Source organism: Mytilus californianus, unplaced genomic scaffold (assembly GCF_021869535.1).
Source record: "Mytilus californianus isolate M0D057914Y unplaced genomic scaffold, xbMytCali1.0.p SCAF_6, whole genome shotgun sequence".
NCBI lineage: Eukaryota > Metazoa > Mollusca > Bivalvia > Mytilida > Mytilidae > Mytilus > Mytilus californianus.
Window position 1 is genome coordinate 46467466 of NW_026262712.1, and position 15912 is coordinate 46483377.

The window sequence follows — 15912 nt, forward strand, 5'->3', positions numbered from 1 at the left end:
CGAGTGAATTCTTAAAAAAATACAACTGTTGAAATCGGAGTACATTGATTAAAACGAGTAAAGTGATACCTAATTTTTAGGAAAGATTGTAGCCTGATGCATGGTACATATACTGAAGTCAAATGTTGAACTAATACTCCACTGTCCCAGATTAGATAGAGGGTTGTTCGAACACATGTTTTATCCCGCGACATGTATTTGTCTCGAGACAGGAACCTGAAGTTCAGGTGTTGAACTCAACGGTTGCCATCCATCATAATTATAAAAATAATTTGTTTTTGGTAATATCATTTAGTTAAGCTTAAATCGGGTAGATGTTTTTCTTTTTACGTTCTTGTTTATTGTTGAAGTCGGTACTGTGGCCTTAACTTGTTTACATCCTTGGACTTTGAAGATAATTGTCTCATTGGCACTTACATCATTTCCACATTCTTATATAAGGCTAGTATAACACACGTAAAAATATAAAATAATGGCGAGTGATACTCGCAAAATTTTGGGCATATGAATTGGATTTAAATGTCTATTGTGAATATTGACATTCTCAGATCTGTACATTTTTGTACCAAGGTAAGAAATTATCAATCTTGTAGTATTTGGGGAGCCATGTTTGGCAACATTTTTGTTTGGTGATTTTTTTCGGAATTTTATTGAAAAACGTAACATGCTAACTTCTAGATGATTATTTTTATTATCCCAATCTGTTGTTAGGTTGCTGTTCCATTGATGTTAACCAAACGCCCACTTTTATTTGTATGTTTTATGAAATAGGTCAAAATTAAGTTTGAGTGATGTTTGAGAAAACATAAAAGAAACCGAAAAATTAATTCAGTGACCCTATACAATTTTTATATCGTAAAGATGATAATTTTAAAGCAATAAATAAATTTAAAAATATACAAATTTTGTGGAATCGCAATTTAAAGATACATAAATACGCAGTTACGTCCTAAGCGGTAGTGCAAATTAGGGTTAGTTTCTCCTGAATTCCATAAGGCCAATTTTCAGAGAGTCTTCCAAACTTAACGAAAATTAATAGGATAACAGATTCGTGTGTGTACTATAAACATAGGTTCTATAAATATAAGCGCTTATTACTAGATTTGTAACAATTTCTAAATCCCAAGATGGCTCAAAATTTGGTAGACTTGATTAAATATTCACAAAAATAATTAAAAATAACGCTTTTTAACAAAAAGTAAAATAATCTGCAATGGAGTCGCTCATGGCCTTGACTAGCCTACAGACCTTATGCTCCATTTTTTTTACTGACTGGACACGATACTGCTTTTTATATCCATTCTATACTTTATTTTATAAACTTTTAATTTTTTGTTGATGTTGTATTTTTTACATCTACGTAGTATTTATGTTCAGATCCAGTTCAGCTAGTTTTAAATGGGCACAGGCCGTTTGCGCTTTTTTACCTGAAACACGAAAGGACATTTGCGCTCCAAAACTATGGACACTTGCGCTTTTATCTTTGATACACCTAAACCAAATTGACCGGATATTATTTGTGCTTACCTGTAATCTTAATCTGAAATTTACCAAAGCCAAGGAAGATGTTCATACATTCTCTGAAAGTTATCCGGTACATACAACAACATTATATATCTTTGTGATTGCTCAAATTCAAAAGTCAATAAAACCACATAGTTACCTCATCAAAAGACAGTAATTGTATACTAGTATTACTTTTTTCTTTTTATTTACCATGTTTACCGAATAAAATGTTATTTTTCAAATTTTCATAGACTTACTGAAATTAATTATTTTGCCTAAAAAATTGTGGTGGTCTAATTGATCTATGGGAAAGTAACCAAAAAAGAATCAAAGAGACAACATTTAGCTGTATATACATATATGAATGTGCTGTGTTTTAGATATTTCAAATGTTATGGTGATAAGCGCAAATGTCCTATAGAAAAAGCGCAAATGCCATATAGAAAAAACGGAAATATCAATTAAAAAACGCAAATGTCCTATCAAAACACGTACGCAAATGTCCTATCAAAAAGCGCAAATGTCCCATCAAAAAGCGTAAATGTCCCATCAAAAAGCGCTCAAGTCCCTCGCCGTTTTAAATCGTACAAAATTTTTACCAAAATTCATGATACGGTCCAATTACGCAATTGACATACTTGTTGAATTTTTAACAGTATATCACATGAATACTAATTTTCTTCGTCGTATACATCTTCTGAAATAAGGGTACTTCTATGCACTTGACATCTTTATCTATATATATACTCCAAGACGTTCTTAATTGTTATTTGATATCCTGCATTTATCAATCTTTTCCATTAATTAAGATCAATATGCTGAAAGACCTCCTGCTGAATTTTTCAAATCTATCCTTTAGCATTCACCATAAAATCTTGGTGTAACGTAGATACACTAGATCGGACTAACGCCCTCATAGGTGTAACTTATTCATACGTCAAGAAATATAGGTCTTGATACTAGTTCAGTGCATGCAACAAGTGTGTCTGCAATAACCTCCAACTTGAAGGTACATCTTCAAGGTAAAAGATGTCATTAGTAAAACACGTTTGTCTGTTTGCATTTACATGAGGGTCTGGATGGCGGTTAATAGCTTATAGCTTAATACTAATTATTGTTTAACTACATTACAATCAAACCACGATCACAGCTAGGAATGGAATCACTTGGAAGACCATTTATTGTAGAGACTTAAATTATACTCATGAACTACATAAATTTTTAGGAAAAAGGGAACTTTTGAATTATTGAAAAGGAATTGATTTAACGCCCTATTAAGAATGGACCTATTCTTGTTTTGATAACTGTTAGGTTGTAAATATTTGATCTTTATATCACTATTTTTACATAATTTTTTCGCCATTCCGTTCTTTCAGTCAATATTCTACCTTACGAAAATTTGTAAATTATTCTAAGACTTTGGTATATGTGACGTTTAATATCCTTAGCTTACACTTTTCATATTATACCATGTTTCTACTCATCAAAATCGGAATGTAAATGGCTCCGAACGATTATGCCTCTTGTTATCTTACACTATGTCTTACTAAATTGTTCTTTGAACATGCCTGCCAGGCGAGGATCCAGCCATTTTGATTTTTAAACCCCCGGAACACCACGAAATGTTCACATAATTAAAAATTAAAATTAAAAAAATGATAAAAAAAATGAAAAAGGAGGGGGGTTCCAACCCCGAACCCCCTTTTTCCCTTTTGGATCCGTCATTGCCTTCTGAAATTAGAAACGGATACGCCAATAGAAACAAGTGACTTTCCATTCCATAAAAATTTGTATACGGACTTTGTTCAATTGATTTTAAAATACCATGTGAGAAAGTCTTGTTGTAGTACGAAATTACCATTGATTTTCAAGCAAATACCTTGTTGAGAAAGTCCTGTTGAATTACGAAACTACCATTGATTTTCAAGCAAATACTTTGTTGATTGTCCTGTTGAATTACGAAATTACCATTGATTTTTCAAGCAAGTACCATGTTAAGAAAGTCCTGTTGAATTACGAAACTACCATTGATTTTCAAGCAACTACCATGTTAAGAGTCCTGTTGAATTACGAAACTACCATTGATTTTCAAGCAACTACCATGTTGAGAGTCCTGTTGAATTACGAAATTACCATTGATTTTCAAGCAAGTACCATGTTGAGAAAGTCCTGTTGAAGTACGAAATTACCATTGATTTTCAAGCAAATATCATGTTCAAAAAGTCCTGAAAATTAACGGAAATGAAGAACATCCAATTGAGACCCTCATCTATATTTTTAACTGGCGTACAAGCTTTATTTTCATCTTAACGAGGGTCTCCATTAGATGGTCTTTATTTTCGTTTTCTTTATTTGTTTGCCACTTTTCTCTATAATAATTCTTTATTTGTTTTGTCCATTATTCTCTATTCTATCTATTATCCTTTATGGGTGGATTTTACATAGATAAATAAAATCGTATAATATAAGCAAAATGAGGATGTTAAATTTGATGTATGCCTTTTTGTGCTTCTTCGTTACATTTGTTTGTTTTTATAGTGATTAAGATGATAATACAATTTTGACTGCTGTACCCCTATTTTTGACATTTTTACCTATTGTGTCTGTTTGTTTTGTTCACGCATCGTTGTCAATATAATGGAATTTGATGCGACTGTTATACAAGTGAGAGGTTTAGCTAGCTATAAAACCAGGTTCAATCCACCATTTTCTACATAAGAAAATGCCTGTACAAGTCAGGAATATGACAGTTGTTATCCATTCGTTTGATGTGTTTGAACTTTTGATTTTGCCATTTGATTGGGGACTTTCCTTTTTGAATTGTCCTCGGAGTTCAGTATTTTTGTGATTTTACTTCTTATTATCTTAGCATTCAATTATTCTGTATTTTTATCTTTTGGCTTCTTGTTCTCTATTTTTCTTGTTTTTGCTCATTTTCGATAGAATTGGCCATTATTCTTATTTGGATTTTGTTTAAAGAACGTTATTTTGTTTTTTAAAATTTTGATTATAATGCAACAACTATTTTTTTATATATTTAAAAAAAATGTTTTATAATTAAACAAAATATAAAAAAAAACCCGACACCATCTCCACTTTACCAACATGTAATTAAGCATGAAGAAGATAAAGCATGATAAGTTCTTCGTGAAATATTTGTCTTTTTTTTGTGGAAAATTCTACTAAAATTACGTTTAGCAGTTAAAACATTTCGCCGCCTTGTGCATGTAAATGGTATATTTTATCATTATTGAGCAGAAAAGAAATTGACGTACTTGTCTTAAATACATTAACTGACATACCATAAAAATCATTGCAATCATTCAGTCTTTAATCATCATTTTGTCATAAGACAAGACATACATTTTTTATGTGGTTTCAAATATAAGTGAGTACATGTAATCATCTATAAACAATATTTTATACATTAATAATTACTGTCATTTTAAAATTTGTTTAAGTTAAAGGGACATGAGCTGTCAAATTCATGCTCACCGATTCGACTCAAATTCTCATATTTGATTTATAACATACTAAAACGTATATTCAAATTACAATAAGGCTGAAATGAACAGTTAACAAGGCGTGTACTCGATAATATATATCAGCATTTCGTGTGTATTTTAGTCTAGACGCCATCTAATTAACCATCGAGATAACCTCCGAAGACTGCCGACAGTCACATAACCCGATATAAACACATAATTATAAATAGATAGCGACTTTTCTATAGGTCTGTTTGATTTGTTATTTTGATATTTACGGGTTTAAAAAATAAGTGAATCATCGTTTTTACTATGTCTCAGAATGATTTTTTCGTGGATCGAATCAGTCAACGAAACGGTTCGTGTTTGTTTCACTTTCAATATTGACATTCTTTTCCTTTTAATGGATGAACACAACTAATAAATGCGTTGTTTCTTTGCTTACTTTGTCAAAATTAAACCAAATTGGCTGCTAAAAACGAATTATTATTTCATTATTTCACTTTTATTGATGATTGATCGAAAAAAATCATATTCTAATGTTTTCATATGTCGTAGCTAATGCCCCTTCAAGTCCGGTGTGGCTATAGCGGATAAAACGGAAATGTTCAATTACTCTTCTTCAATACGCGTCTCAAAATAAGTCAATAATGTATGAAAGACAGAAACGATATCTGAATTAACTTTTTGCGTTCTGTTTACTTCATAAGTAATTAATAAAGGCTGGACAATATTATAATTTGATTTGACAATCACCAAATGCAGTGATATGAATGAGTTGACACACAAGAGATAGATATTCAACAATTTTGGAAAAGAGTTATATTTATTACCAATTACATAGAAAACTTGATCTTTTTTATTTATTATATTTGGATCCCATGCTAATGATAATTATCTTGAGGAACAACTTTAAAAACATTCATTTTTATATGGCAATTAATATTATACTTAGCAACACAAAAACGCAGCGTATCTTTGCAGATCCAGTTTTCATTTATTTTCATATGTTTAATTAATTTTGTTTATTAACAAAATTTAAGCATCCAATGGAAATATATTAACAGCTGATGGAGAAAATTACAACTTTTAAAACGTGACCACAGCTTTTAACTAAAAAAAGTCGAAAATCGAAAGTCCATGTTTCATTATTTGTTCACGATGTCTGTTTGGTAGTAACATGACTTGAACACAATCACTTTATTTACGTTCTTTCCTTTTGAAAACTTTCAATTGGCTTCAATTTAAAATTCAAATGTTTAACAATAAAGTTTTGGGTTAAAAAAAAAAAGATTTCTTGACCGATCTTAAAATTTGATTTTCTGAAAATTCGTAATATCCGGAGAATTAGATTTACAATGTGCTTACTAAAAAATCCGACCTCAAACGTTTAAACATAAATTGGCTTTTTTTTATTTAAAAGAATATAATTGCGTTTCTTTTGTCACTCAGTGTATTAACTACGAAGGCAATACTTACCATAATGTAATAGCAATAAGTTATTTTTTTCTCAATTCAGTCTTTGAAATCTAGTAGTGTATGCATTGCTGTATTACTTTCGAATCAGAAACGATTTGATTATAGATTGATCCATATATTTATGTGATTGCAATTTTTTTTTATTTTGTCTTTTGTAAATGCAAAATCGCAAATTGCAATAAAACAAAAGTGTTACAAGACACCAAGTGGGACAATAAAAAACAAAAATTTGAAGAAAGTCCGCAACAATAGAAAACAAAAACTAACAACACCAATAGAAAACAAAAACTACCAACTGTTCACGAAAGACAGCGCAAACAACTGACGATTGTGTAAAAAAAAAATGATCGTAAAGGCTCCTGAAGAGTTCGCAATTCCTATTAAATAGTCACATTCATTCACTATTCATGTCATCTGTCCCTTCTTTCTTCCATAATGATTTTTGTAATTTCGTCCAGATTTTTGTCACTCAACATTAAATCAAGAAATGTTTATTGAACATGTATTGTGTAAAATAATGGACGTTGACATCCTTATTGTAGATGTTATGTAGTAGGTTCGTGTGCTGATGGTTTATTCCTTCTGGACCCTTACTCTCAACAGAAGAATGTCTCTGCGAGAGGTGGTGCTGGGTCTTTACATGATGGGGGAAACTAGCTGTTTGCAATGCCTTTAATAGTGTATGGCATTGCTGCCGATGTAGAGGCAGGCCGGGATCGACTGACACCTATAAATTTTAAAATTCAAACTTTTTTTAATAAAATAGATAAAAAAATTTAAAAAAATACACCGCAGTTAAAAACAACAATAAAGTAAAACAAATATTTTCAATTATTTCCCTAATAGAAAACAAAAAAAAAATTGATAAACTTTATTTATGTCAAATATCTGTCACGGATATCTAGGGAACGGATTAATATAAGTTAAAAGCTTGTTTACGGATCCTCTTAATTATTCAATTGTATTAATATGTTAATGCCAAATTTTGTACGTTATTGAACTTGAATTTAATTAATAAAATATGTTTACACTAATATCTGTCACAATATAGATATCCGTGACAGATATTTGACATAAATTTTGGACATAGATGACGTTACAATTATTAATTCAATTTTGATTCCCTTCCGGAGTAAAAATTCTGCTTTGAGACGTCAAAGTTTGAATTTTGAAATTTATAGGTAAGTCATGATTTTAAAATTATTAAGATTTAAAGTAAAATATTTTTAAACAAGTTTAACTAGAATAAAGATAATAAATAGTAATCATAAATAAAGTTGATCAAATCCTTTTGTTTTCTATTAGGGAAATAATTGAAAATATTTGTTTTACTTTATTGTTGTTTGTAACTGCTTTGTATTCTTTTTGTTTTTATTTATTTTATTAAAAAAGTTTGAATTTTAAAATTTAAAGGTGTCAGTCGATCCCGGCCTGCCTCTACATCGGCAGCAATGCCATACACCATTAAAGGCATTGCAAACAGCTATTTTCCCCCATCATGTAAAGAACCAGGACCAACTCTCACAGAGTCATTCTTCTGTTGATAGTATGGGTCCAGAAGGAATAACCCATCAGCACACCAACCTACATTGTACTACATAACATCTACAATACGGATATCAACGTTCATTATTTTACACAACATATCTCTTTAATGGTGATGTTTTGGAAGTACTAAACTTGACTTTTTCTAGTATCAAACGTTTTTGAAGGACACTAGATGTACGTAATTGAAATTTCATCATCAATAGAATCAATTGAATAGTTGTAATACGCTCATAAAGTTAAAGTTTTGTTATCACTTTGTCAATCTTTTCGATGTCAATAATATCTGACCTTGCTCAGAGCATGTAATCGTTATAACAAGCGAGTAATGCACTTCCGAATACAAACCTGAAATATCTAGAAATTTAATCTGATTAAAATTATATAATATGCCATAATCAACAGTACATGCGTTTCACCATCTTCTAAATTGCTTTTGGAACTGCTATTAATGATAAACATATTGTTCCCTTGCGTAATTAAAAGGATTCGAACTTAATCTGTTGAGACACCAATACAAAACCGCCTACGATATGTCTAACACCATTAGCCAGCGAGCATGCATTACTCTATATAAAATATAGCTTTCGTTTATCGGTTAAGCCTTTACTTGTCGATTAAATCTTAGGTTGTAATACAGTATATACCATACATGATGGTAAGTTGCTTACGTTTGTAGTTAATGATATATATGTGCATGTAATTCTTATCTCAATATTGACGTGTTAAAGATAGAATTGCATTGCTTCTGTTATATTTATTCACAACTTGTATAGACTCAGGATGATTTAGAGTATGGCATATTATATACTAGATACATGTCTTTTGTCGACTTTATGTTGCCCTCCAGATGTCTTTCGTTGAAAACTGTATGTTGCCCTCCAGATGTCTTTTGTTGAAAACTGTATGTTGCCATCCAGATGTCTTTTGTTAAAAACTGTATGTTGCCCTCCAGATGTCATTTGTCGACGACTGTATGTTGCCCTCCAGATGTCTTTTGTCGGAGACTGTATGTTTCCCTCCAGGTGTCATTTGTCGTCGACTGTATGTTGCCCTCCAGTTGTTTTTGTCGACGATTTTATGTTGCCCTCCAGATGTCTTTTGCCGACGACTGTATTTTGCCCTCCAGATGTCTTTTGTCGACGACTGTGTGTTTTCACCAGTTGTCTTTTGTCGACGACTGTATGTTGCCCTCCATACGTTTTTGTTGACGACTGTATGTTGCCCGCTAGATTTCTATTGTCGAAGACTGTATGTTGCCCTCCAGATGTCATATGTCGATGACTGTATGTTGCTCTTCAGATTTCATTTGTCGACGACTGTATGTTGCCCTTTAGATATCATTTGTCGAAGACTGCATATTGCCCCCCAGTTGTCTTTTGTCGAAGACTGTATCCGACCCTCCAGATATCTTTTGTCGACGACTGTATGTTGCCTTCCAGATGTCTTTTGTTGAAGACTGTATGTGTTCACCGGATGTCTTTTGTCGACGACTGTATGTTGCCCTCCAGATGTCATATGTCGATGACTGTATGTTGCCCTTCGGATTTCATTTGTCGACGACTGTATGTTGCCCTTTAGATATCATTTGTCGAAGACTGAATGTTGCCCTCCAGATGTCTTTTGTCGAAGACTGTATGTTGTCCTCTAGATGTCTTTTGTTGAATACTGTATGTTGCCCTCTAGATGTCTTTTGTCGACGACTGTATGTTGCCCTTTAGATGTCATTTGTCGACGGCTGTGTGTTGTTTCTAGATTTCATTTGTCGAAGACTGTGTGTTGCCCTCCAGTTTTCTTTTGTCGACGACTGTATGTTGCCCTCTAGATGTCTTTTGTCGAAGACTGTATGTTGCCCTTCAGATGTCTTTTGTCGGAGACTGTATGTTACCCATCCAAGTTGTCTTTTGTCGTCAACCGTATGTTGCCCTTCAGATGTCTTTTGTCGAAGACCGTATGTTTTTTTCACGATGTCTTTTGTCGACGACTGTACTGCCCTCCATATGTCTTTGTCGAAGACTGTATGTTACCTTCCAAATGTCATTTGTCGACGACTGTATGCTGCCCTTCATATATCATTCGTCGGAGACTGTAATGTTGCCCATCCAGATATCTTTTGTAAGAGACTGTGTGTTGATCTCCAAATTTCTGTGACGAAGACTGTATGTTGCCTATCCAAATTTCTTTTGTCGGAGACTGTGTGTTGCCCTCCAATATTGTTAATTTTAAGAACAAATTTAACTGCTTTGCATCTTAAAAACGTGGAAGACCTTTGATAGATAAAAATAACACAAACTTGAGAAATGTTCATGTGATATTTATATTTTGAATTTGAAATAAATAAGACAACGGTTTGTTACTTGTTGAGATGATCTTTATAATCAACAATAATATTTTCAAACGTTATAATTTATATAATTTTACATTATAGGATTTTCTGATGAAAAGATAAAAAGAAAGTTATTCATACGAATTAGTACAACTACCGGAATACAAATACACATATTTTCTGTTAAATAATGGTCAAGATTGGATATGTTACATATTCTATACATATAATTGTATAATGGTTTTAAAGACACTACTGTTGTGTTAATTTAAATATCGTAACATGTTCGATTTTTGCAAACTTAAAATTACCCAAATATTTTACTCACACTGATTTCTTTGCGCAATTAACCTCATCATATGACATTTATTATAAACATAAACCTATCTTAATTTACAAAGAAAGTAAACACAACTGAATATTTGTTTAGACATAGTTCTCTTTTCTTGTAGGAAAAAAGAATACCATCCTCATCACGATCAATTGAGAAAAACGAAAATGTCCGTGAAGGATCTTCATTATGCTATTCAAATGCTTGATGTGAAATGTGTAGCGAAAATACTAAAGAGTGATCCTGATGTTAATTGCTCTTACTTTCAGGAAACAGCATTAACAAGAGCAGTACGTGGTCAGCTAGATGAAATGATAAACATTCTCTTAAAATATACACATACTGATATAAATATTGGTAATCAGTTTGACCGTTCACCATTGTACTACGCTTCATTAAATGGTCAAGTTAATCTCGTTGAAGACTTGTTGGAAAAAGGAAGTGACGTAAATTGCTCAGATGTAGCTGGTGTTACTCCTCTTGGAGTGTCAGCATATTACGACCATTGGCAAACAGCGGGAATTCTAATAAGAGCGGGTGGTACAGTGAATTTGTTAAGCAAAAAAGGTGAATCGCCATTGTATCGAACTTGTTATTATCTATCTGTTAATGTCGTAAAAGTTTTGTTAAACTACGGATGTAACGTAAATTTGAAAACAACAGAGGGAAAAACGGCACTCATGGCAGCTATTATAACAACTGACGAAAACAATAATACGTCAAAATCTAAGCGATTTGAAATTTTAAAACTGCTTTTACAAAATGGAGCTTACATTGACGCATATGATAAACGATTATTTACTGCACTTCACTATGCCACTGAAGGAAACAAACTAGATGTATGTTCCCTCTTAATGAAACATGGATGTAATTTGCACAGCATCAATAATGAATGCATGTCAGCGTTTGACATAGCTATATCTGAGGAAAAGCAATACTTCTAATTAGCGATATTATTCTACATTAATGGCTTTCATATGAAAGAATTTAATTTAAACATGATAAAATCTATTTCGTTCAAGAACAAGTATACAGAACTTGATAACTCAGACAGAATTTTATTGCTGTTTTTCTTATTAGATGATATCATTGACCACGAAAAATCCACGAGGAGTCTACAGAGCATTTTCGGAAATGAAGAAATGGACAAATTTGACTCAACATGTTTGAATATGATCAGATCAATATACTATTCAAATGCTCCCAGAACTCTTAAAAACAGATGTCGATGGATAATTCGCTATCATTTACGACAACCCTTTTTGTACAATTTGACCGAACTTGAAATTCCAAGGGACCTTCAGAAATATTTATTATATAATGTAGATAAGCATCGACATTTGTACATATATGATACTTTAACATAACTTATACTTTTACCATGTATGACCGATAATCCATAGCGAAAAACATACTTCAGAAATGTTTTTCTATCGAGACCCCTCGTTAGTACTTCGACAACAGCACCGCACAAGTCGAATGAAAAAAACTAATATGTTTTTTCCTTTTCAAAGTTTCTATCCACCTGTTATAGTTTTTCCAGATTATAGGCAAAAAATGCACAAAAAAAAGAAATGTTTAAAAATTATCATTAATGGGCAACAACTCCAATAACGAGTCAACTGAAGGCGAGTTTGAATTGTTTATAAATCTTGTCTTGTTGACCATTTGTGGTATTTAAAGTTTCTATTTATCTATAACAGTTTTCAAGATAAGAGCTATATAGGCAAACATCGAAAAATCGTATTCTAAGGGCAATAACTTCAATAGCAGTCGACTAACGATTTCGGTCATGTTGACTTATTTGTAGATCTTGTCTTGTTGATCATTTTGCCTTTTAATGTTTCTATCTATCTATTATAGTTTTATAAGATATAAGTCAATGTGCAAAAAATGGCAAAAATCGTCATTAAATGACAATAACTCTAATAAGGAGTTGACTGGATATTTCAGCTACACGTATGTAAGACTTATTTGTAGATCGTGTCATGCTGATCATTTTTGCTTTTTAAAGATTCTATCTATCTATGATAGTTTTTGAAATATTAGGAAATTACTCAAAAAAAAAAATGTAAAAAAAAATCGTCATTAAAGGGCAATAGAGAAGTTTAGCAGTTGAACGTGTACGTGTACGTGTACTTGTACGGGTGAAATACACGTACAAGTACACATACACGTACACGTTCATGTCTAATAGATGGCGCAACTTGTACGGGTACATGTAAATACAATTTAACGGAGATTTCGATTGGGCACGATTATCGAATCGGAGAATATCATTCATCGGCAAGATGGCCAATTTTCGCCTGCTAGCTGCAATAGATGAGGAAATAGAGGACGACTTATTGCTTCTTTCATGTTATAAGGACAATTCAAATTCAGGAGATGCTTTTAATTTTGATGAATTATCTGCAGAGGCTTGCAAAAAATTGTTCCGTTTTGAAAAAGATGACATTCCAAATTTATGTACAGCCTTGGGTATCCCAGATTCTTTTGTATGTGACAATCGAACGGTGTGTTCCGTTCTAGAAGCCTTATGTCTTTTATTACGTAGATTAGCTTATCCTAGTCGCCTTTCAGACCTTAAATTACTCCATTGGAAGGCTTTATATTTGAAACTAAAACAAACACAAAACAAAAAGAACTTGCATTTGATTTGAAAGCTAATAATTTTAATAACTCTTTTTAAACACTTTTACACTTTTAATAAATCTTTTTAAACACTTTTACACTTTTAATAAATCTTTTTCATTCCTGTTCTTAAGTTAAAGGCAATTGATTTTAGGGGGCTGCTCATTTTCTGGAAAATATTTATTTTTATTTTTATGAAAAAATGTACCAATGTACAATATGTAAATAAGACACCCCCTGGAAAATCACTCACTTTTTCAAGTTTTCCCTATTATCTTTTTTGAATTGGGTAATTAACAAGTTGGTCCTCTCTCTAGCCCGTCTCCCATCTATTAGGAAGGTTGTTGTCGAGAGTTTTTTGCCTATCTCTATCCACTTCCCTTTATTTCGGAATGGATTGTCTAATGTGACCTCCCTTAGCAGTTTAATATCATCAGCCACAGAAAATCTTGCTTGCTTTTTTCTTGCAGGAGTACAAGATGCCATCTTTAAGTGCCCTGTAAGATATGAAATATTTTCTACAAATCAAAATAAATGTATGAAACTTGTAATTTGTTAACAAAATTATGGTAAAGATATGGATAGGGAGGAAGACTCTATTACAGAGTCAATTTAGAAGGAAATTCTTGTATTTATTATTCACTTTGTTTTCCTCCGTTGGTAGCAAGGTATTGCGGCAACGTCAATCAAAGGGATATATTCTTCATAAAATTCATTTTAGGTACATTTCAGTGATAAGTGCCCGCTTGGCGGCCCATATATTTCTTTTCATTTGTAAACAACAAAATAATCTTCTGAATTCAATGTAACTAGAGCTGCATACTCCCGAGAGAAAAAAGAAATTATTTTACTGCTATTTTCATTGAAAGAATGTTCAGAAAATCCAATAAAACTCAGAAGTTTTTACTTACGTGTAAATCCCGCCTTACAAGTTCCCAATGGCGTGTACTTGTAAAACGTCGCATACATTGATGACGTATAACGCACTGCATCAGGGAATTTCCCTACTACCCGTACCCGTACACGTACACGTCTGCTTTGCTAAACCTCTCTAATAACTCTAACAAGGAGTCGTCTGGCGATTTTGGTCTAGTGAAATATTTAAAGATCTTGTCTTGCCACTGTTAGATTTTTGCTATTTATAGCGGTTTTTAAAATTAATATGTAAAAGTTGTATTTACCCCTATGCTCTATTTTTAGCCATCGTTTGGTGGCAAACGTGATCATCAGACACATTTTTTAAACTAAATACCCCAGTAATGATTGTGCCCAAGTTTGGTTAAATTTGTCTTAAAAGTTTCAGGGTGAAAAAAATTCAGACGATCACGGACGTCAGACGACGTCGAACGCCAAGTGTTGAGAAAAGATCACTTGGCCCTTTGGGCCAGGTGAGCTAAAAACGAATCAGAAATGTGTCAATAAATTATTTCAAGGAGGGAATTCCAACTACACTCACTGCAAGTACATATTTGGAAAATTTAAAGCTGATTTAGTTTGTAAACCTACTCCGGGTGTGAACATAAATCGTCAAATAAGCCATAACAAACTGAATGAAATTAAGAACACAACGGGAATGCCTTTTTGACCCTAAAATACCGCTGAAATAAAAGATTATGAGCATTTTGCAATCGTTTTAACTATTGTTTTGATTTTGGAAAAGATGTTTTTGAATTTACTCGATTTGATATAGTTCCAACTTGCAACCTGTAGCGCTTTCCTTTGACATCTGATAATACCTTAATGTCTGGATTACGTCACGTTACCAGTGCAAGTCATTTATATCAATTGACATCCATCACTAAATAAAGCCAGAATATTGTTTGATTATGTCTGCAGTATATGCTAGCATATATGTCTAATTTCTGGTCAGGCTTTCGTTATAATTTTTGCCTTTCTATCGGTTTACTAGCTCTTCACTAAGATTTTGATTTTGAAATATTCTGGCCCCAAGCATCATTGAAGAGACATTCATTGTCGAAATACACATCGTGTGCAGTTAAAATGGGACCGTCAATCTTATTAGCAAAGTCTTGTGCAACACTTTACTTGTGATGAAAGAGACACTGATTTTCATTTGTTCGCGGATGCAAAGAAAAGGTATCTCATGAAAACAAAAATGTTTCCTCGTTAATTAGAGATTTAAATAATGTTTGAAACATTTTTACAGAAAACACTGACACAAAACAAGTTCGTGCGCACGAAAATTCGAAAAATGAAAAATGAAAATAAGCTGAAGAATCATGCAAAAACTGTCTTCCGAAATTGGGTATCGCAGGATATCTCAAAAATGTTTTAGCAAAAGTGTTAATCATTACAACTTAAGATTTATACATTCTATACAGTATTTAGAGGATGTACAATTTAGATTGTCCGCTAGTATAGATAACAGGTATTTGATTATCGGTAAAGTCATAATAATGCATGAACAGCAATTTGACCACACGTTCGAATACCTAGTTAATTTCTTAGTATTTGTTTAAGCTTTTTTCATCATGCACATTTCCGCATACTGTTGTCCGCGCAAATAAAATTATATCGAATGTATCTTTCACTTATACATATGATCATGTTTAAGACAAATTTACATATTTACAAATGCATCTCTGTCT

At 32.4% G+C, this 15912-nt stretch overlaps 1 pseudogene; it reads left to right on the top strand.

Annotated features, from left to right (window-relative positions):
* Positions 1-351: 351 nt before the first annotated feature.
* LOC127706450 (transient receptor potential channel pyrexia-like) lies at positions 352-14926 on the top strand (annotated as a pseudogene).
* Positions 14927-15912: the final 986 nt, after the last annotated feature.